Source organism: Panthera onca, chromosome E3 (assembly GCF_046562875.1).
Source record: "Panthera onca isolate mPanOnc1 chromosome E3, mPanOnc1 haplotype 2, whole genome shotgun sequence".
Classification (NCBI taxonomy): Eukaryota; Metazoa; Chordata; class Mammalia; order Carnivora; family Felidae; genus Panthera; species Panthera onca.
Window position 1 is genome coordinate 21808415 of NC_138354.1, and position 24031 is coordinate 21832445.

At 45.7% G+C, this 24031-nt stretch overlaps 3 long non-coding RNA genes across 4 annotated transcripts in view; 1 reads left to right on the plus strand and 2 right to left on the minus strand.

The window, feature by feature from the left end:
- The first annotated feature begins 216 nt into the window (after nucleotides 1–216).
- On the plus strand, nucleotides 217–9672 carry LOC132689244 (uncharacterized). Its single transcript, XR_009614931.3, has 2 exons — nucleotides 217–364; nucleotides 9128–9672. It is a non-coding gene; the product is annotated as an uncharacterized LOC132689244 (long non-coding RNA).
- Nucleotides 7607–17430, minus strand: LOC132689245 (uncharacterized). Its single transcript, XR_009614932.3, has 3 exons — nucleotides 16928–17430; nucleotides 15823–16009; nucleotides 7607–8521 (listed from the first exon to the last, which is right to left on the minus strand). It is a non-coding gene; the product is annotated as an uncharacterized LOC132689245 (long non-coding RNA).
- A 242-nt stretch (nucleotides 17431–17672) lies between these two features.
- The window catches only part of LOC132689247 (uncharacterized), a 43178-nt gene continuing 36819 nt past the window's right edge, over nucleotides 17673–24031 (minus strand). For both annotated transcript variants that reach the window (XR_013552814.2, XR_009614933.2), the window contains exons 2-3: nucleotides 19302–20026; nucleotides 17673–18239 (exon numbers count right to left, since the gene is read on the minus strand). This is a non-coding gene — a long non-coding RNA (uncharacterized LOC132689247). The remainder of the gene's footprint in view (nucleotides 18240–19301; nucleotides 20027–24031) is intronic.

Below are 24031 nucleotides of genomic sequence, written 5' to 3' on the forward strand. Positions count from 1 at the left end.
CTTGATTTCATCTCCTTGTCTCTGAACTCCTTGCTGAATATAGCAACCTACTGACTCCTGCCCCACCTTACAATTTGGACATGGGCACTACTGAATGGCTTTAGGTTTTCCACCACCTTTGGCTGTGGTGCTTTCTAGAATCTCGAGGGAGAGCTTTCCATCTTAGCCCTGGGACCCTGGAAACACAAATGCTACTCTGATCCTTGCCTGGTGTCGAGGAGCGGGAAAATGATTTCCCTCTACCCTTCTTCCATTCTCCGGCTGGTGCCCGGTAAATTAGGCTGGCAAAAGGCAGATCAACAAGAGAAAAACAACGGAAGCTTACGAACACGCGCGTTGTGCGTGCATGTGGGAGCACCCGGAGGTGGGTGAGCCCAAGGGGTGGTCAGAACTTGGACTCACCTACTTCCTTACCCCAAAGAAAGGGAAAGGAGTTTAGGGTTTCTGAGAGAGGGAGGAAAGATCTGGCAAGGGGACCCAGAAAATTCTGGTCAACAAGGGTTTTTGTTTGTAGTAAACTTTGTTAAGCGGATTAAGTAGGTGGCTTCTATATTGGTAAGAGCTGTTAAGAATCCTCTTTACAAATGTAAATTTTCCTTATAAATGCACATCTCCTTAGGACAGGAAAGCTCGCGCCCTGCGTTTAGAGCTTTCCCGGCATCTGCTGGTTCTCAATGGCCTTTCGCTCAAAATAGTCCATATGCCAAAGAGGCGTATTTCGAGGTGGCACGTTGTGGTAACCTTCACGGGGGCCCCTGTTTTACCAAACCTGATCCTTCTGAAAAGGTTGTGAGAAAAAAAGGATGCCTTAAAGGTTTTTCCGTCCTTCACCCCTCTTACGACTTCCTTTGTTACTCCCGACTGCCTTAACGTTTTTCTCCGGTTGTGTCAGGGACTCTAAGGACACAAGACTGAGGGTCTTGTGCCCAGACAGTAAAATTTCAAGCTGTCCTTTTCAGCTTTGCAAGCGAAAGAGAGACAGCAGCCTGAGAAGGGGGGAATAAGCAGCCGGAGAGAGCTGTCAGTTTCACGAAGGTCACGGAGGGCGCTGCGGCTGCCAAGTTCTCAGGATTGTTCCCAAACTCCCACAGAGCCACTGCGCTCTGGCTACAGCCTCTATGCCACAGACCAGGATCTCCGGCTCATTCTGTGGAACAGAGCCAGGTTCCTCTGGGTTCTCAGACGCTCCCTGGGTGTTCACCGGGCACCTCCGGAAGCCACAGTCTTCCTTGCAGCATCCTCATTCACGTGTTCTGATCAGAACTAAAAGCTGGAGATAGATGAGGACACCGGGAGTGAATGATCCCGTCTAGGTAAGGCCGGCCGATGCCATCTTTAAAATGCGCGACATGGCCAGGCTGGCAGGACCCAGGGAGCACACCCCGCGCAGCCCACCACTGTGTCTAGCGGACCTGGAGAAGCATTGCCACAAAACTAACGATAAAATTAATAATGCTCCCCCCGGGACCCCTCCCCCTGGAGTCACCGAAGCATCCTATATATTTTGCACAGGAGAATTATTGAATAGTTTTCATAAGCATATTATTATGGAATAATAATGATAACAATAAATGATGAGGGAGCAGGAGGCAGGCTGAGGGCAAAATACAGGCTGGCACACCCTACGCCCCCAGGGAGAGCATGTGCGACGTTCCTCGGAACAAAGGAAAAGGGCTCAAGTGCTTGCCATAGTGGAGTGGGAAACTAAGGCAAATGGAAACCTTAATTCCCTTACTGCCTGTAGCCCATTGACAAGTCCTTGAAACCCGCAGAGTGACCTCTCTCGAGGAGCTCAGCTGCCTGCTGATGACCCTTTGCTGAGGGCAAAGCAGAAGCTTAGCTTAATACTATCCCGACCTCGAGGACCCTGTAAGTCTACTTCCTTTATTTCAACTGCCCCAAGATACATGCTGGTAATCATGCTTTAAGCTTATGGCCCCCCATATGCATCTGAGGGGGTCTCAAGACTGAGGTTTTATTAAACAGTAATAAATGGTGTTTCCCTGGCAACAGCTAGCCCCTCAAGGCCCTGGAAACCTTGCTTCCAAAATTCCTTAGACTTGCTCTATCCCTGACCCCCTCCCAACCTGAGGGTATAACATCAGTTAACGGTCAGGACCCCAGTGCAGCTCTTCCTGCCCACGGGTCCTGTCCCCGTGCTTTAATGAAATCGCCTTTTTGCACCAAAGACGTCTTCAAGAATTCTTTCTTGGCCATTGGCTCCAGACCCCACGAACCCCCCGTCTCACCCCAAAACTTCATTAACAAACATTTATTATTATCATATGCCTGTCACTAGTATAAGAATTATAAGAATTTCCTATGTATTAACTCATTTCACTCTCCAAACTATTATCTTATTATTATTATTGACTTGATTTTATTATTTACTATTTTTCCCACTGTAGAAAAGAAAGGAAACTGAGGCAGGAAGCATCAGACATAAGGAAGCCTGAAGCTTCTGATCTCCTCCCCTGCATTAATCAACTTCGGCCACACCCAAGATCCAATGGTTCCTGAAGTGTTCTTTTTATCCTTTGTATCCCCAACTTTCTCTACAGAGACTCCATGTATGGGTTTCTTTATTCCTCCATTCTTCTCAGTAACCAGAGGGCCTTTCGACCTAAAGAGAATATTCAGCTCTAGAAAGTTTTCTTGTTTGTTTTGTTTTGTTTTAATTTTTTTTTAATGTATTTATTTTTTGAGAGAGAGAGCGTGTGAGCAGGGGAGGGGCAGAGAGAGAGAGGGAGACACAGAATCCGAAGCAGGCTCCAGGCTCTGCACTCTCAGCACAGAGGCCGATGCGGGGCTCGAACTCACAAACTGTGAGATCATGACCTGAGCCAAAGTCGGACACTCAACCGACTGAGCCACCCAGGCGCCCCTAGAAAGTCTTCTTATGCTATCTATCACATTATTCCCATGTCCCCATTCTACCTGTGGTCCTTGTAAAGCACGTATTAAGTCTATTTGTTAGAGCCCAACTCACCCCAAATCTTAACTAGAGTCTGGAGAAAACACTCTAGTCCTTGACATTGAGAACACCAGAATCTCCTTTAGAAATTTTTGGAGATGGTGGTATTTGGAATCACAAAGATTCTGATTCAAGAGGTTTTGAGGAGAGCCCAGGCATCTATATATTTTTTTTAAATCTATACGTAATTGCTTATATACCTTAGAAACTGAGAAACCTGTCTTCATGATAATAAGCAGTATGTTTTTTGTTTCGTCTGCATGTTTCCGCCTGTGACAGTTATGGATAACTGATGACGAATTTGGAAATTCTGAATTCTTATCCCCAATCTCACCAATGAAATAGGAAATATTACCAATAAAATATCACCAATAAAAATGAAAGAGAGATATGGCATCATGCATGTAAGAGCTGAAGAGAGCTCAGTGGGTACTCCCGAGGTCCTTACCATTTTATTGGCTGTAGGATTGGAGTTTTTCTTAAATTGCCTCTACTTAGCCACCGTCCACTCCCCCGTATGTTGTGAGCTGTTTCCTCCGGTTCTGTTTCTCTGTGAATCTGATCATATCTGTTTCCCATGTATCAGGAATGCGCTGATTTCCGCGTCAGTGCATGGCTGTCTTTCTTCTTTCTCATGCTGTTGGGAATTTATTCTTTTTCATAGCCTTCCATCTGTTCGAGAAGTATCGGGGGAGACAGGGGGCATACAGACGTGCTGGCTCTGTCCACCCTCAGAGCCCATGCCTCCCTCCACGCACTCCAGATTTGACTTTGTGAGGCACTGTTTTACTTCCCACCAAAAAGGGCCTTATTGATTCAACTCAAGGATGAGGAGAAATACATCTTTCCTCGATATGGAAAGGCTTTGAGGCCAGAGGGAATGACCTGCTCCTTAGGTCAGATCCACAAGCTGGGCTTGGGAAGCCATTTTCTCTCCCCCTTCCCATCTTTCTTCTTCCACATCCATATGACTGCCCTCACTCTCTGACATATGGCATATACTCACACTGCTTGTCCTAAAAGAAGGTTCCAGCTGGATTGGGGCTGGAAAGACCCCTGAATCATGCTGATTAGATTCCAGTAGAGAGCCAATTTCAAGATTCACCCTGGCTTACAAGCTGGATACTAAAAACTCTCTTAGCATGACATTTTGATGCTGAGTGAAAGATGTCTGTTTTCAGTGGAACAAGGCAAATGTTGAGAGAAAAGCCAGAAAGGACTGTAAAAGCCATAGCTTCCAGGTCCCAGAACCAAAATATATGAGAGAGAGAAGGAACTACAGTCTATGAAGAGACGCTTAAATTCTCGCAGGGGTCAAGTTTATTCTATAAATCAAGAAAATACAGATAACCTAAGGATCATAAAGAGCCCACATGAGTTTTTTAGTTTCAACTCCCACATCTGATTCCCTGTGCGCATGGAGACCTTGGCACTTGACTAACCTGGAGCCTACAGAGGTATTGAAAAAGTGAGGATCACCTCTTGTCAGCAGCTTTATTATGTGGAACCAGAAAGAAGTGCCAACTTCAGGCCCGGAACACAAGGTCTCAACCTTGGCTGCACATCCGAATCATTCCCATGCCCAGGCTTCCCCCAGATCAGTTACATTAAAATCCCTGTGGATGAAATCCGGTCATGAACACTTTGAAAGGTCCTTGGATGATGTCAGCGTGTAGCTGAAGTTGCATGGGCAAGCCGAAGGTGAATAGTGAGAAAAATTCAACAGTTAAAGGAAGGTCTGAGAAAAGGGGGAGCAAGAGAGGGCTAGGTGTGCAGGTGGAGATCACCTGTTCTGCTTAATGGGGCAGGAGGAAATGAACATTAGTGTTCTACGAGCTTCTACTAAGACCCCCATATTATTGTCCAGGTCTTACCTCATTGAAGAGACACGGAGAGGTCCATTTGTAATTCATTCATTCCTTCTTCAAGCAACCATTTACTGATACCTACGATGTGCTCAGCACTGTCACGGACGGTGGCACCACAGTGATTAATGAGACCTAATCTTGTCTCCCAGAAGTCAACAATGTGGCAGGGAAGCATATAAACAATTATGCCCATCAGATAAGTCTTCTAATAGAGAAAATTAAAATTAGCAATTGGAGCAGTGGGGAGGGAATGATATAATTAAATTTGACTTATGGTTGAGGAAAACTAGAAACGATTCCAAAGGAAAGGAGATAATTGAGCATCGCGATACTCTATGTATTTATTATTTATTTTTTTATTATTAAAATTTTTTAAATATTTATTTTTTTTAAATTTTTTTTAACGTCTATTTATTTTTGAGACAGAGAGACAGAGCATGAACAGGGGAGGGGCAGAGAGAGAGGGAGACACAGAATCTGAAACAGGCTCCAGGCTCTGAGCTGTCAGCACAGAGCCCGACGCGGGGCTTGAACTCACGGACCATGAGATCATGACCTGAGCCAAAGTCAGACGCTCAACCGACCGAGCCACCCAGGCCCCCCAATGTTTATTTATTTTTGAGAGAGGAGAGGGAGACAGAGCATGAGTGGGGGAGGAGCAGAGAGAGAAGGAGACACAGAATCCGAAACAGGTTCCAGGCTCTGAGCTGTCAGCACAGAGCCCGATGTGGGGCTCGAACACACGAACTGTGATATCATGACCTGAGGTGAATTCTGACACTCAACCGACTGAGCCACCCAGGCGCCCCGATCTGATACCTTATATATGAGTAGCAGTTTTCTTGACTGCCATGGAAAGTGGACCATTCCAGGCAGGGGGACCAGAAAAAACAAACAAACAAAAAAGGAGCCATACATTTGAAGAGTTTATTCTGCAACTGTGTCAGAATGGTCATGACATAGGATTTGCGGCAAAAGGTAGCAAGAGATAATAAGATTTAAGAGGAAAGATAGCATTCAATTTTGGAATTTCTTGCATTGAGTTTATGGCCAATGACAAATCAGTTACTGAAAAGTTTTTAAAAGGAGGGCGACATGAACAGATGATGCATGTTGAGAAATCTCATTCTATTACAGGGTGGAGTTGTGTGGGGTGATGGGTACACGAAGACATAACAATTATACCCATTGATGGATACACGAAGTCATCAGACATACCAATTAGTTTGGGGGTTATTATTATTATTATTATTATTTACAATAATCCAGCTATAATTTGTGCTAAAGCAGTGGCCAGGTGAACAGAATAAAGAGGGATTGACACAGAAGAGATTACAGAGAAGCTGTAACTTGGGTGTGAATTAGCTTGGGTGTGAAGGCAAGAAGAAAATCGGATCTGTAGGTGTCTAGTCTGAGTGAATGGGTGACACTATTGACCGAAATGTGGAATAAAGGAGAAGGAACAAGGCAGGAGATGAGAAGACGGGTTCAGGGTTCAACTGCCCTTTCAACATCCAACCATTGAAAGAAGACCCCGAGCAAACTTGTTCTCTATAAAGTATCTAGAAAGGTAGGTCCCCGAGTTGCCGGGATGGACACACCACAGAGCTCCTTGAGAAAGGATCTAGTTACTTTTCATGACAACAATTTAAAACTATGGATGGTGATTTTCACATAATCAAGACCTCTGTATCTAGACCAGTTTAGGATCAGTCATTAGGGTTTGTCAAAACCAAGGATAATAAACTCCACGGGTTTCGGGGGCAAGGCAGATAGTGCTGGTCAGATGAGCACTGGGGTAAATCAGAAACGTAAAGTCCCGGCCGCCTGGGTGGTGCAGTCGGTTGAGTGGCCAACTCCTGACTTCGGCTCAGGTCATGGTCTCGCAATTCGTGGGTTCAAACTCCACATCAGGCTCCATGCTGACAGCGTGGAACCTGCTTGGGATTCTCTCTCTCCCTCTCTCTCTCTCTGCCCCTCCCCTGCTTATGTTCATACACGCTCTCTCTCTCAAAAATAAACTTTTTATTTTTCTTTAAAGAAAGAAATGTTAATTCCTATCAAAAGGAGAAAGCTCTCACTCGTGTTCCAAATGGCTGTTTCTTGCTTTACTAGAAGATCTGTGTTGTCAGATCTTGGAATGTTACAAAAGAAATTGTATTTTTATGGAAATGTATGTGTATGTAATCGCCTCCATCCTTCCACGTTGTCAAGTAACTTCTTTTTAAAGCATACTATACTAGCTGATGAAATTCATCCATGGCCCCTGGGCTTTAAATCTTCTCTAAAGCTAAAAGTTTATATAATTGGCTTGTGCTATCACTTTGGGATAACTTTGTGAGAAAGAGGTCTCCAATTTCTTATACAACTAGCTCCCTTCATTGGCCTTAAATCTAATTCTTCCAAGGCGGAGGGTCCTTCTCCATACTGTTGCAGGAATTTAGAAACAAGGTCCTATTCAATGTATCCGTGTTGTTCGTCATTTTACTGAAGTCAGCGGGGCCCTTTCAGGCTTCTCGTTTCTGAACAAATATTTTTTTTTATATATATTTTTTTAACATTTATTTATTTTTGAGACAGAGAGAGACAGAGCATGAACAGGGGAGGGGCAGAGAGAGAGGGAGACACAGAATCCGAAACAGGCTCCAGGCTCTGAGCTGTCAGCACAGAGCCCGACGCGGGGCTCGAACTCACGGACCGCGAGATCGTGACCTGAGCCGAAGTCGGCCGCTTAACCGACTGAGCCACCCAGGCGCCCCTGAACAAATATTACAGATTGGTCTATACACATGGGACAGTAAGTCTATAGATACAGAAAGTTTTTACCTAGAACTGCGATTATATGGGGCCATCTACAATGAGTATATAATCTCCTCACATTAGAAGAAACAAGAACCAGATAGACAAAGGGCACTGCTCAACGATCACACGATGAGTTTCTCCCAGAGCGTGACCCTCCCTCCTCTGTCTCCCACATGCCTGGGCTGAAAGCTCGTTGTGTCTTTGATTCATCTCTCTGTGGCTGTATCAGTTAGCTGTTGTCACATAACAAACAATTACAAAGCATCAGTGGCCGAAAGCAGTAGGCAATTACTTCTCATTCCCGCGCCTGCAGCTCAGCTAGGGTTCAGCGGCGTGCTCCTGGGCTTGGCTTCAGGCTTCAGGTCTGGCTTATGTCACCTGGGTTCACTCTGCTCCCGTTCTGGGGCCCAGGGCACCTGGGAGGCAGAAGAGTGGCTCCCTGAGGAGCCAGCAAAAACACACAATGCCTGGGCTCAGAATTCATGGGGTGTCATTCCCAACTACATTCCTCAGGCCACAGCAAGCCACTTGGCAAAGTCACAATAATAATCAATGATGTCACACAATCTCCACGAGAGCCCTATGGAGCATAGAAAATCACCTCCATTTCCCAGGTAAAGGCACGGAACGGCAGAGAGATTGAACGAATGGATGGATGCGACACGCACTGACCAGTAATTGGCAGAATAAGCTTTCAAAACAGATCGCTTCTACACCTCGCCACCATCGAACGCTGGATCTTTTCTGTCTTCCATGCTCCGGAAGTTATTGCCTCATCTTCAGAAGCTCATTGTAGTTCTGAGCCTTGGAAGTGTGTTGGCTGTATCAGTAATCTATCCACGTCTGTGCGTTACACAGTTATAGTCATGGCCAAACCCTGTAAGGTCAAACCCCTGCGGTTACAAGATCAAAAGGAATAGAGGAGAAAGGCCAGACAACCAAGACTGCAGGAGAAAGACGGGCTCCTTCCATGGCAGCAACCCCATTTCCCCGCGTTCCTGGACTGAAGTTACGACAAAGAATGCAAATGTAACTCTGTACCAAAATAATGGTGTGCAACTATTGGGCGACGTGTTAGCTGTTTTACCTTATAGCTTAGCCTTTGAGTTAGAACCGTAAATAAGAGTGAACACTTTCCCCCTTGACACACAGCCCCAGAGACCACATAAATAAACAGAGCCGATTTAACTTGGGAGTTCAGATAGAGCAGACAAGGGGTCATGACATTAAGTCAAATGTCACTCTCTCTCCTTTTTGTACTAACACAGATTCCTAACCAGAAAGGGCAAGATCTGGCCATGACGCTGGCCATAAAGGGATAGGTGATGAATTAGGTGCCGAGTCAGAGATCGTTGATCCCCTTTGATGTTCTTCTGATAATGAGGGAGCCTAATCTCTCTATCAGCCTTTTCTGTGCCCTAAATCTTAATGCTGTGTTTCTAATTTGGTCCGCACTGAAAACTGTTGTTCTGATGATTTTCAGGTTTACCAGACTGTCTCTTGAGACAGAGGAATTGCCTTAATCCGACAGAGACTTTTTCTGGAAATTAGAGTCCTGGACTTGAATCGTTTCCATCCTCTCTACTAAGCAGGGCCCGAGAAGATTTTTCAAGGACCTGCTGAGCGCCATGATTTTTGCTGTCCACCAGCCAAGACTGAACAATCACTGAGCTTTAACAGGGGATCTACCTTGTCCAGCAAGAGAAATTATATTTTCATGTAAACACATGTTTAGGTAAACTCTCCCAGCTGGTACTTTGATGTTAAGGGAAATTCAGGAGTGCCTTCAGACCCTCAATCAGCCACCATCAGAGGTCGGTAGAGAAAGGGTCTCAAGCTACCTAAGCCCAGACTTGCCAACATCAGCATCATTTTTTTCTGATATCTACCACTGAGCCCTGCCCCCTCCATGGCTAGTCTGGAGCTTGGTAGAGAACCATGGTCTAGTCCAGGAGTCAGCCAACAATGACCTGTGGACCAAGTTTGGCTCACTGCGTGTTTTTATAAATAAAGTTTTATTGAAATACATGCATGCTCGCTTGTTTATGTGTTGCCTACAGCTGCTTCTGTACTATAACAGCAGAGTCAAGGAGTTGCAACAGAGACCATCTGGCCTGCAAAGCCTAAAATATTTACAATCTGGCCCTTTGCAGAAAAAGTTTGCCAATCCTGGGCTAGTCCTTTGGATATCTAAAAAAAGATATGTCCAGGTCCTTGAACTGAGAATTATCTCCAGCACAACTCACTGTCTCTCAATTGTTAGGAAAATTCTCTATCTTATAACTGGAGTAGAAATATTGTGAATTAATGTGTTTAAAGCTTAGATATTATATCGGTTTTAAGATATATCCACCAATTATATCTTTATATTTTATATATGTTTATGTATGTTTATATTCTTTGACAATCCTTCCATCAAGAGGGGGAGCCTCTGTCTCCTCCTCGTGGATCTGGGCAGGCTTGTAACTCACGTGTATCCAATAGAATATGATAGAAGTAACGTGCTATGACTTCTGAAGCCACAAATGAGAAAACGATGGTGTAGTTTTCTTCTTGTTCGCTGGGACACTTATACTGGAGTCGTGAGCCACCTTTTAAGAAGTCTGACCACCTTGAGGCCACCATACTGTGAGGAAGTTCAAGCCACTTGGGGAGGTGGAAAAAAAATGAACCCTTGTGCACTGTGGGTGGGAACATAAATTGGTGCAGCCACAGTGGGAAACAGTGTGGAGGTGCCTCAAAAAATTAAAAATAGAACTACCCTTTGACCAGTGGGATTTCCACTTCTGGGTATGTATCTGAAGGAAATGAAATCACCATCTCAAAAAGATATTTGCAACCCATGTTTGTTACAGCATTACCTGCAATTAGCCAAGATATGAAGACAATCCAAGTGTCCATCAATAGATGAATGGGTTACAAAAACTTGGTATACACACACACACACACACACACACACACACACACACACACTGGAATTATTATTCAGTCATAACAAAGAAGGAAACCCTGCCATTTGCAACTACATGGATGAACCTTGAGGGTATTAGGCTAAGTGAAATAATTCAGGCAGAGAAAGACAAATACTGCACGATCGCTTATATGTGGATTCTAAAAAAACAAACTAAAAAAATCAGAGAGCAGATTGGCGGTTGTCGGGGGCAGGATGCAGGAGTGGGAAATGGGTGAAGGCATTCAAAGAGTATAAGCTTCCAGTTTTCAGATGGATATGTTCCGGGAATCTAGTGGCCTGCATGGTGATTACAGGTAACAATACTGTATTGCATATTTGAAAGTTAGTAAGAGAGTACATCTTAAATGTTCTCACCACACACACACACACACACACACACACACACACACAATTTGTAACTATGTGAGGAAATGAATGTGTTAACTAGCTTTATCACAGTAATCATTTTGCAACCTATACATATATCAAATCATTACATTGTTCACCTTAAACTTATACCATGTTATATGTGAATTATAGCTCAGCAAAGCTGGGGGCGGGGGGGGGGGGGCAGGGGGGAAGAAAGGAAAGAATGACTCAGAGTGTAGAATCAGAAGCCCAGAGGGTAAAGACAAGAGCCATGGCAATAACTCTCAAGGTCTCGTACTGAGCGCTAATCAAGGAACAGACATTTGCCTGGCTAGATGTCAGAATAGCTATGGACGAGTGGTTGCCATATACCTCTTTCCCTCGCACATCTTTTTGAACTGCAGTGGCTATTGTAGTGATTTCATCCTTAAATCATCATTGTGTGGTAGTTGTATGGAGAAGCAGATGATTTGTCTAAGTCTTTTTTTTTTTTTTTAAGAGAGAGAGAATAAGTGGGGGAGAGGGACAGAGAGAGAGAGAGAATCTTAAACTCAGCACAGATCCTGACACAGGGCTCGATCCTACGACCCTGGGATCATGACCTGAGCTGAAACTAAGAGTTGGACACTCGACCGACTGAGCCACCCAGGCGTCCCTCTAAGTCTAGATTGAAAGAAGCATACGCAAGGAGCACCCCCCAGAGAGCCTCACCCATGCCTGGACATGAGTTAGACAATGAAATCCTGAAATCCGATGCCAACTCTTATCTGACAGATAGAATCAGCTTCCACTCATGTGGGGGAGCCAACTTTGGGAAAAAACACAAAGCGTTATGAAAAAGAACAAGAATAGTTGAAAAGGGCTCAAGAAAAATTATGGGAAAGTATACAGTCATGGAAATCAGATCCCGATGAAGACGAGGGAGGGACGCTAGACCCCTCTATAATTCAGCAAACGTAAAAGCACTTTTTCTTGCCCACTGCGACACCACTTAATGTTGAAAACAGTAGCCGACAATTTTCCTTGCTGCCTGAGGACCAGCCAAGGGCTCGCCTCACCACCTCACCTCACTTGTATCACATACTGAGATTGATAAACGAATGAGTGACCCAGGTGCCACATTTGTATGCACTTTTTTTAAATGACTGGAACATAGAAATTCTTAGTGTCTCTACATCAGGAGCTAGAGAACGATATTTGGCCCTCCAGCTGAACAGCCTTGCCACAGTCGACCCAGCCCAGCCTCACTCTGATCTCAGACTCAGTAGCACGATAACAGAAGCCATGGAAGAAAGAAACTGCCAGCTTGCCAAGTCTAACCCAAACCTGGGTCTGGCTGAAAAGGCTCACACAGATTCCTTTTATAACAAGAATACTCTTACGCCCAGGTAGCATCTCCTGTGGTTGACTACCTGTGGCGGGTAGATAAGTTTGTTAGTTTTACTTCCGCAAACCCACAAGAGAAAAGACCGAGCCCTTGCAACCTCGGAGGAGAGAAGAAAGGGCAGAGACTGATCCAGACCCAATCAGCAGTCAGGTCACAGCCAGAACTAGTTCCTGTTGTGTTTAGACCATGCTAGTTTCAGTCATCATTTCAAGATCGGAGGTGATTCAAAGCTGAGAATTAAAGCATCTTCAGTTCCGAGCCCGAGTTGGGTTCCATCTTGCCAGCTCCTCTCCCCGAATCATGTAAAGCTGCTGGGACAAAATGGGACCATCTGAGCGGGAATCGGATAATAATAGCAAAGAGGAAGTAGGTTGGGGAGGGACGGTTGAGGCCACTCCAAGTAACCGGAGAACCCATTAGTTCCAACAGAATCCTTGCCAATCCCATTGGCCGCCATGAGCCTGTTTCCCCAGGAGAGCCCCAGGGATGAGGGTCTGGCTTGCTGCTGTGAGCACAGGCAGAGCCCTGAAAACCCAGGGGGACTGGGGGCTGGAAAATCCAATTGGTAATGATGATCCCTATGAACTATGTGTGTCTGCTAAGGAGTGACAGTTCTCTGAAACCTTAACACCTTGTCACTTGCACACCTGAGACACGGGTATATACTGTGAGCCCCACATGCAGCGTTACTGAATATCAAATTCTACATTTCGGGCACCAGCCTCTCAGGGGAACTCAACCAACACAGAAAACATCAATGCAGACACATGCACGGTTTGATTCTGTGGAAAAGCTTTCCACGGGGACCTTGGAGCTAAGCAGCACAGCAGGACGGGCAGGGCGGGGCACACAGAAACAGAGGCAGGGCACAGAGATTTTAGCTAAGATGTTAAATGACCCAGAGAATTGATGGACGAGAAGAAAATGGAGATGAGGGAAGGAGAAGCTCAAGAAGGAAGAGAACAGAGGCACCTGGGTGGCTCAGTCCATCTCTTGGTTTCGGCTCAGGTCCTGATCTCACAGTTGGTGAGTTTGAGCCCTGCATTGGGCTCTGTGCTGGCAGTGCAGGACTTGCTTGGGATTCTCTCTCTCTCTCTCCCTCGCTTCTGCCCCTCCCCTGCTCATGTTCTCTCTCTCTCTCAAAATAAAAAAAAAAAGATAAAAAAAAAAAAAAGAAGAAGGAAGAGAACGACTAAGGGAAACAACGGCAGTTTGTAATACAGAAATGATGGAAATAAGAAAACCTCTATTTTCCGGGGTCCCTGGGTGGCTCAGTCGGTTAAACATCTGACTCTTGATTTTGACTCAGGTCATGATCTCACGGTTTGTGGGTTCAAGCCCTGTGTTGGGCTTTGTGCTGACACTGTGGAGCCTGCTTGGGATTCTCTCTCTGTCCCTCTCTGCCCCTCCCCTGCTTGATCTCTCTCTCTCTCTCTCTCAAAAAATAAATAAACAGGGGCGCCTGGGTGGCTCAGTTGGTTGAGCTTCTGACTTCGGCTCAGGTCATGATCTCGTGGCCCATGAGTTCGAGCCCCGCGTCGGGCTCTGTGCTGACAGCTCAGAGCCTGGAGCCTGTTTCAGATTCTGTGTCTCCCTCTCTCTGACCCTCCCCCGTTCATGCTCTGTCTCTGTCTCAAAAATAAATAAACGTTAAAAAAAAAAAGAAAATCTCTATTTTCCAAAACTACCGTCTTTTATCATGCAGTGTCATGATTATTTGTTTACGTCTCTCATCTTGCCTCAAGTTCAAGACAGAAAAACTATCTAGATTGCTAGCACAGCTCTCACAGCGTTAGCAAGGTTCTTGGAGTAGACGTTTAATAAGCTGAATATAGAGAAGGGACAGGGGGCAGAGGGAAACCGGCCTGAAGAGCTTAAGGCTGAATGCCCAGAGTTCTTCCTCAGGGGCACCTGGGTGGCTCAGTGGGTTGAACGTCCAACTTCAGCTCAGGTCATGATCTCGAGGTTGACCAGTTCAAGCCCCGCATGGGGCTCTGTGCTGTCAGCTCAGCGCCTGGAGCCTGCTTCGGGTTCTGTGTCTCCCTCTCTCTCTGCCCCTCCCCCACTCGTGCTCTGTCTCTCTCTCTCTGTGTCAAAAATAAACATTAAATTAAAAAAAAGTTCTTCTTCAGTATTTAAACAATCTCTGTTTCTGTTTCCATCTCTCTCTCACCCACGTGAAGAGCCTTGGAAGCATCCGTCATTTCTCCCTCTTCCTCGACCCAAGTCTCCATCACTTTCCTACCCCCTCTGCTTCCCAATGTTACCTGTGTCCATAACTTCCTTCCCACCCTTGGCATCTCTGGCCTGATTATACTAAGGCTTCTTGGGCTGCCAGTGTGATCATAGCCCCAAAAGAAAATAAATTACTTCATTTATTTTTAATTGATAGTTTGATGAATCATTAAAATAATCATTATTTTCAATCATGTAAAAAAACTGGGGGGCCCCTGGGAGGCTCAGTCGGTTAAGCGTCCGACTCTTGGTTTCGGCTCGGGTCATGATCTCGTGGTTCGTGAGTTCCGGACCAGCACTGGGCTCCGCGCTGATAGCGTGGAGCCTGCTTGGGATTCTCTCTCTGTCCCTGTCTCTGCCCCTCCCCCGCTCACTCTGTTTCTCTGAAAATAAATAAACTTTAAAAAAATTAAAAAAAAAATTTTTTTTTTTTTGCTTAGAAATGCCTCTAGTTTACAAAGCGAGAGATCGCTGTGTCAAGTTCTGGGGTTTTTTTTAAACCACTTATAAAAAAGATGTTGACAATTCTTAGAGGAAGAAAAAGCTGTGTTACTCATTAAGTCAGAGTTACACACGGATTATATTTATAACATATATTTGTGTATCTACCATTTAGAGAGAAAAGGTAGGGAACAGCAAAGCGAGGGCTGCAGCAGTCAGATCTCTGATACTTGATTGTTTCTCACAAAGAGCGTTTGTTGGCAGAAGGGACTAACCAGAACCATCCTTGCTTGAATTGTGATGGCTCCCTATCATCTACAGGGCAAAGTCCAAGGCCAGGTATGTCCTTGTTAGTACTATCAGGGCTCAGCCCATATCCCTTGAATCCCTTCTGAGATTTCTGGGTACCTCTCCCCCTGAATCCCCCAGCTTCTGTAACCTTTGCATCAAAGGACGCATAGTTTAGACTCTCTCTAGAATCCGCACGAGTGGAGCCTCCGCCCCCAAGTACAGAGAAGCAAAAGTCAAGGCAGCCTACGACTCACTGAACTAAGAGCAGGAAAACCCAGCTCCCTTGCTTCAAGTAGGGACCAACTGTGAGGTGTAACTTACACTCCAGAGTTCCCCTGCAGATCAAGTCGAGGCCAGGACTTTGCCTCAAATCACATCCTTGCTGGGTACCTCATTTATCCACTGATGCATTGCAAACTCCTTCCAAAATTAATGGCTTAAAACAACAAGCATTTATCATCTCGTTCAGTATCTGAGGGTCAGGAATCCGGGAGCGGCTCACCTGGCTGCAGGCGGGTTGTCAGCAGGGGCTGCAGTCGTCTGATGGGGATGGAGGGTCTGCTTCCAAGATCACTCACATGGCTGTTGGCAGGAGGCTTCGGTTTCTTGCCAGATGGGCCTCTCTATAGGGCTGCTCACACGACGTGGCAGCTGTCTTTTCCCAAAGCAAATGATCCAAGAGGAGAGAGCTAGTAAGTGAGCAAGAGAGCACAGAAACAGAATCTAATCTCAGAAGGGACAGATCATCACTTGGGCTATTTGCTGTCGGTCACACAGAGCAACCGGCACAATGTGGGACAGGATGGCAAGAAAGGGTACCAGGCAGTGAGGATGATCGGGGGCCCTCCTGGACACTAACAACCACAGTGGGCCTCCTGCCTTCTCCACCCTGCTCCTCCCATTCTCTAATCAGATTTTTCTAGAAGCACTTCTCCCTCCCCACCCAGTTTTATTGAGATATAATTGACATACAGCCCTGCTCAAGCTTTTGAACAGTGTGACTTGGCTTACATATATTGTGAAATGATGACCACAATTGGTTAACATCCACCATCTGGTATAGATAAGAAAGAAAGAAAGAAAGAAAGAAAGAAAGAAAGAAAGAAAGAAAGAGGAAGGAAGGAAGGAAGGAAGGAAGGAAGGAAGGAAGGAGGAAGGAAGGAAGGAGGAAGGAAGGAAGGAAGGAAGAGAGAAAAAATTGTTTTTCTTGTGATGAGAATTCTTAGGATTTACGCTCTTGCCAACTTTCACGTACCTACCGCAGTGTTAGCTATAGTCATCGCGTTGTACATCACATGCCCAGGACTTCTTTATCTTCTAACTGGAAATTTGGACCTTTGACCACCTGTGTCCAATTTCCTCATCCGCACCCTCCACCCCCCTGCTTCTGATAACCACAAATCTGATCTCTTTCTATGAGTGTGGCTTTTGTTTTTTCGGTTTTGCTCTTAGATTCCACATGTAAGTGAAATCACACAGTATTTGTTTTTCTCTGTTGGACTTATTTCAGTTGGCAGAATGCCCTCAAGGTCCATTTATATTTGTCACAAATGCAGGATTCCCTCCCCCCCTTTCTGGCTGAATAACGTTCCCTTGTATATACATACCACATCTTCTTCATTCGTTCCTCTGTCGATGGGCACTCACGTTGCTACCCTGTCTCGGCTACTGAAAGTCACGCTGCAATGAACATGGGGTGCAAATATCTCTTCGAGATCCCGTTTCCAACTCCTTTGGCTATAGACCCAAACGTGGCATTGCTGGTTCACGTGGTAGGTGCATTTGTAACCTTCGGAGGACCCTCCATCCTGTTTCCCGTCGTGGCTGGACCAGCTTCCATTCCCACCCGTGGTGCACGGTGTTGCCTCTTCTCCACATCCTCACCAGCATCGGTTATCTCTTGACTTTGCGACGATGGCCATTGTAGCGGGCATGCGATAGCTCACTGTGCTTCTGATCTGCATTTCTCTAACGTGGGTGATGTTGAGCATCTTTTCAAGCACACGTTGGCCATTCATATACCTTCCTTCGACGGACGTCTATTCAGCTCTTTGGCTTATTTTAAAATTAGACGCTTTGTGTTTGTTTTGCTGTTGAGTTATAGGAGTCTTAAAAAGTATCCTTTAGGGGCGCCTGGGTGGCTCAGTCAGTTGAGCATCCGACTTCAGCTCAGGTCACGATCTCGTGGTCCGTGAGTTCGAGCCCCGCGTCAGGCTCTGGGCTGATGGCTCAGAGCCTGGAGCCTACTTCGGATTCTGTGTCTCCCTCTCTCTCTGCCCCTCCCCCGTTCATGCTCTGTCTCTCTCTGTCTCAAAAATAAATAAACGTTAAAAAAAAAATTAAAAAAAAAAGTATCCTTTGGATATGAGCCTCTTTTATCAGATATATGGTTTGCAAATGCTGTTTTCCATTGGGAAGTCTTCTCCTCCCTCTCCCTCCTCCTCCTCGCCTCCTGTCCCTCCTTTTCCTCCTCCTCCTTCTTCACGTGCTTCCTTTTCCATTGCTGCTTCTATAAGGAGCACTTCTTAAGGAATCACTGGCATCTGAATCCCGGTCTCAGGGATTGCTTCTGTGGAACCCAACTCAAGCCCGCAAAGTCCTCCACGATGTGGCCTCCGCCTGCTTCTCTAACGTCGTCGCTTGCCAACACGTGCTCTTCCCTCGATGCAGCAACTAGCTTGGAAAGGATGCCGGGAATCCCCTGTACCTTGTATGTGATCGTTCTCTGCCCTCACTCGGGGTCTTAGTCCTCTCTTTATCTCTACCACTTGCTACCACTAGATATTTGTCAAGTGAATGAATGAGTGCATACACCCCAAAGCACTCTCTGTCCTTAATTGGCTCCTGCACGGAGGAAACGACACGAGGCTCTGTTCTGTCACCTTGGGCAGGCGTGAGGACTTCACCACGGCCTCCAAACTCGGCGAAAGGGAAACGGAGAAATGCATTCAGTCATTTAATCATTCATCAAGTATTTACTGAAAGCTTACCATGTCCTGGACGCTTCCTGAATCACTGGACAGAGGGCAGTGGAAAAAGACACTCAAAAGTCTACCTGCAGGGCTTATATTCTAGTGGAAGAAATAGTAACAGCCAAAAAGTATGGAGTGTCGCCAGGTCCCGGGCACTGTCCTAGATGGATATAGGTCGGCACACGGATACGGATACAGATATAAATAGATAGATCACTTCATTTAATTCCTACACAACGCTTATGAGGTAGGTCTTACCATTTTCATTTTGTAAATAAAGAGAATAATACACAGACCATAAATAGCGGAACTGGAATTTGAACCCAGGTAGTAATGCTAGAGAAAAAAATTATTCGTGGCTCTTGTTAAAAATGATGACTCTTTTCAGGGGGACCACTGCGATGGGGGTTTTGTGGTAGAGAAGAGAGATCGGCTCAACCTCAGAAACAACAAGAACAAGTAGAGATTTGCAGTCAAGGATCGGGCTGGGGGTCCGCGGATGGGAAATTATTAAAAGGGGGCATCAAGGTAGGGGGGATATCTCCTAAACCAACTGCACAGGAGTTTTACTCAAGGCAGGCCAGGGTGATAAGATATCAAGGGTGGGGGAAGAAGGAATTGGGTCCGATGTCATGGGTTGTCAGATACCAAAGCTGGAGGGGGAGGAATCTAATCAGATATCAAAGGTGGGGGATTTTCACTAAACTGCCCCAGCAGGATTCTTGCTAAAACTGGACTGAATGGGCCAAGGACAGAGCCCAAGGGCGAGACCTCATCAGAACGAGGACTCACAGGAGCCTGGCTGGAGTTAGGGCCAGGACAGTCTTTCGGTGGCATGTTCCGGAACCCATGCTCTTGCCTACTCTAGTCAGCCAGTGGGAACTGCCTTGGCACGGTCGTGCTAACTACAGAGCTCTTTGCTTATCTGGATTTTCTTATCCCTGCAATATGTGCTACTTTAAATTTCTAAAAAGGGAAAAGAGTGAAATTGTGCTGATATCTTGCTTACCTAGAATAAAACTGCCACTTTGAGCCGGAATGGGCGTGAGAGGTAACGCAGTGGAGAGCAGACAGTGGGAGTTGGGTCGGAGCTAGAAACCGTGGTCCTGTCCCCGTCGTCACCTGCACAGCAAGGGAGCTGGGCGCTATGGTTCCAAGATTCTTTCCTCCATTCCCTTCGTACAACCTCGACGATCTAGCCGTAAGGTTTCACCACCTTTATGGCACGTCACCTCGCATCGTATTTATCAGCCTGTGTACCTCATTTCCCCTGTGCGACTGTAAGCTCTCGGTACAGTGAGTGCTCCCGTACACAACATTATACATCCTCAACACCATGCCACCTTGGGCGTGTCTTCTGGTGTCGAGAATGGGCCTCCGTAGCCAAGGAGCTCCCTCAAAATGCTCCTTCAAGGTCACAGAGGACACGAATAAAAGAGTCCAGATCGCCATGCGGGCAATCCTGTCCCATTCCGAAGCTGGTGCTCTCAACTCGCACCAGCGACTCAGAGAAGAGCAGTTGCTTGCATAGAATTGCTGCCGGGTCAAGCATATCATTCTCCGAAGTCTCCCTCAAAGATTTCTCTCTCAGCCACACACAGACTCTCGCTCACAGGTTCAACGTGTACATTTCGAAATGCCCCAGATGGCACAGCTCACCTTGAAATCTGTCCTTTTTGTGAGCAAGGTAGGTCCTGGCTTGAATTCTCAGCTCGAAAACACCGTGGGGATGTACTGCAAAGGAGATTATTCAGAAAGATAGATTTTATCAATATTGACATCTTTACTTCTTTTTAAAAAATGTTTTTAAACTTTATTTTTGAGAGAGAAAGAGAGAGAGAAAGCGAGAAAGAAAGAGAGAGAGAAGGAAAGACAGCATGTGTGGGGGAAGGGCAGAGAGAGAGAAACACACACACACACACACACACACACACACACACACACACACACATTCTGAAGCAGGCTCCAGCTCTGAGCTGTCAGCACAGAGCCCCACACGGGGCTCAAACTCATGACCTGAGCCGAAGTCAGGTGCTCAACCGACCCAGGCGTTCTGACATTTTTATTTGTTTAGATGCATGGGAATTCATTGTATTATTCCTTGCCTGCCTTTACTTCTTAATTGCTAAATAATATATATACTTTTAAGAACAGGGAGGCATTTTCCCCCAAGGATACTGGCTGCATTGAAGACTGACATAGTTTCAACTTCCCCGTGATACCCGGGCTCCCATCAGGCTGTAAGGGTTCAGGTCCCAGCAGGAAATACATAATGTGCTTGAAGGGGTAACTGAAGGAGAGTTTCCAGATGCGATCACTTAGAAAATAGTGGGCAGAAATAAAAGAAATCAACAGAGAGGGTGCAGCACCTCAAGACCATTAGTAAGAATTAGGAAAACCATTAGCAAGGGAAGCCAGCTATTTGAGGAAGCAAAGGAAGCAAGTGTTTGAGGAGATTTGGAGGGTTGTGGACAGGGCGTCCACAAAGAAGCCCAGCCAGCAGCCTGAACAGCGTGGGGAGGGATGGATGTCTATCTCATCCACCTTCCCATTTTCTGGTGCTCCCCGCTGGCCTCGCACAACCAGAAACCAGGTGAGGGAGGGGGGCTCGATGATGCAGCCCCCAGCGCACAGAACCGGGTGGAGAAGAGTGGGTGGAAAATCTGGAGCTGCAAAGTGAATATCCAGGTCGGGAGCCAGCCCCGTCCACCTGGAGCCCAGCTCGTGAGAGGCCAGATGTCAGAAAAGGGGTAGCAGAGGCTCCCATGTAGGTTGTGGCGTATCTACTCTTCTAGGAGTGAACACGCATCCATTTGGCCAACAGGAAATTTCCTCGGTAACAAATGGTTGGATAGATATATTAGCTCTGCTTTCCTTTTTTTTTTTTTTTTTTAAGTTTATTTGTTTTGAGAGAGAGAGAGAGAGAGAGAGAGAGGGGGAGACAGAGCACGAGCAGGGAGGTGGCAGAGAGATGGAGGAGAGAATCCCGAGCAGACTCTGAGCCATCATCACAGAGCCCAACTTGGGGCTCGAACTTACAGACCATGAGATCATGACCTGAGCCGAAGTCAGACGCTCAACCGACTGAGCCACCCAGGCGCCCCACCTCTGCTTTCCTTAAAGGGAGAAAGTCAATCCACCCATAGAAGAGAAAGAAGAGAATCAAATACCATACCGAGGAAGCGTAGCTTAACCATAAGAGTCATGCATGTAACCTTCAAAAATTCAAACATGTTGCAGGGCTGGCCAACGGGGACAAGAAAACATGATTAAATAATGCAGGAAAGTCTGTCCACCACACGCTCCATAGGCTTATGTCCGAAGGTGAGCGTGAGACAGTTGACATCAGTCCACCGATTTCCCCCATCAATCTCATAGTGCAAGTGTTTGTCACGCTAAGTGTGATTCTAGTGTGTAGGTGCAGATGCTTGCGTACCCCTTGTGGCGTATTTTAGATTACTATATATGTCAACGTTTACGTACGTGTGCAGGTTTGTATGTGCAAAGCCATGCCTACTATTCTTTAGAAGCAACTTAAGAAATGTCCAAGGGTTTACGGGGCGCCTGGGTGGCGCAGTCGGTTAAGCGTCCGACTTCAGCCAGGTCACGATCTCGCGGTCCGTGAGTTCAAGCCCCGCGTCAGGCTCTGGGCTGATGGCTCGGAGCCTGGAGCCTGTTTCCGATTCTGTGTCTCCCTCTCTCTCTGCCCCTCCCCCGTTCATGCTCTCTCTCTGTCCCAAAAATAAATAAAAAACGTTGAAAAAAAAAAAATTAAAAAAAAAAAAGAAATGTCCAAGGGTTTTAATGCTTTAGAGCTGTGATCAACACTTTTTAAAACTAGAAAACCCCTGAAAAATATTTTTGAGAATGAACTATTTTTATGTATTGTTTTCTCTTCACTGGCTTTTAAGTCTCACTCCTGCATAAGCTATAACTCTGCTGTAATCCCTTACCCACCAGGCAGACGTTAGAAAAGGAGCCTGGGGAGAGCCCATTGTGGAAATAGGTCGAGAGGAAAAGAAGATTTCTTAGCAGAAAAATAAATTAAAGTCCTTGGAAAAATCTAGTAACTTACTAACTTTTGTTTCTGTAGATGAACATTTTTAAATGCTTAATAATTCCCTTTAGAAGGTCAGCAATAAGTAGTCCTTAATCATACAAAGAAATAAAAAATATACGCAATTATATTCCATGTCATCATAAGAACCAAGGATAGGGCTTCAACGTTGGATGGGTTCAAGCCCGTCTATAACACCTGGAGTTAACTGGTGAACTCTGATCTCAAAGTCAGCAGGGATTAGGTTGTGTGTACTAACAACTATCCCCCAACTTTCAGGGGCTTAAACAAATCAGAGCTTATTTTCTCTTTTTGGTCACCTTTATTGAGGGATAATTGACAAGTAAAAACTGTATATATTTAAAGTATACAACGTGATGATTCAGTATACATTAAATATACTAACATCTCCATCACTTCACATACTTTTTTATGAGAACACTTAAGATCTACTCTCTTAGCAAATTTCAAGTATATAATATGGTGTTAATTAATTAATTAATTAATTAATTAATTAATTTTAGAGAGAGAGAGAGAGTGCAAGTGGGGGAGAGGGGCAGAGGGGGAGAGAGAGAGAGAGAGAAAGAGAGAGGAACTTAAGCAGCCTCCAAGCTCAGTGCAGAGCCTGACTCAGAGCTCAATTCCATGACCCTGGGATCATGACCTGAGCCAAAATCAAGAGTTGGATGCTCAACTGACTGAGCCACCCAGGCGCCCAGTGTTATTAACTGCACATTAGGCCCCCAGAGCTTATTCATCTTATAACTAAAAGTTTGTACCCTTTGACCCACATCTCCCCATTTCACACACACACACACACACACACACACACACACACACACACACACACACCTGCCCCCAGCCCCTGGTATCCCCCATTCTGTTTTTGGGTTCTCTTGAGTTCTACTTTTTTATATATCACATATAACTGAGATCACATATGGTCACATATGGTATTTGTCTTTCTGTGTCTGGCTTATTCCACTGAACATAATGTCTTCTAGGTTCATCCGTGTTGTCACAAATGTCAGTTTTTCCTTCCCTTTTGTGATTTAATAATATTCTACTATATATACGTACAACACATTTTCTGTATCTGCTCATCCATTTGATGGACACTTGGGACTTACTTCCCACTCACTGAGCTGGGGCTCTGCTCTCTGTCATATTTGTCCTCTCTCTAGAGCTCAGCCCGATGGGAGCCCCAGAATATCAAACATCATGGGTCATGGTGCTAGAAAGGAGGGTCTCACAGCAGTAATCAAATGCCTACTCTACACTCTACAACTCATACCTCTCTGACCAGAACTGGGTCACGTGGGTCCACCCAACAGGCCCGAGAATGGCAATCATCTTGCATCCAGAAGATGAAGGGCCAGATATATTTAGTATTTAGCTTTAGTGGCTATCACACCAATATAATGCCCTTTTCCTTATCCTGAGAGCAGAGATTCGGACCTCGGAAACTGAATGGAGGAGAAAACTGGGGTCTTTGGACCTTGGGTTGGCAAAACCAGAGGGAAGATTGAAGCCCGTGTCATCAAGACACTCTCTTTCAGAAGCCTGGAAGTGTGGCCACTGATGGCACTTGCCAGTGGTTGAGTATACTAGCGGCACGGTCTTTGATTGTGATACCCTGTGGGCAAATATTTGGAGAATGCACTGCTAATGTATGGAAACGC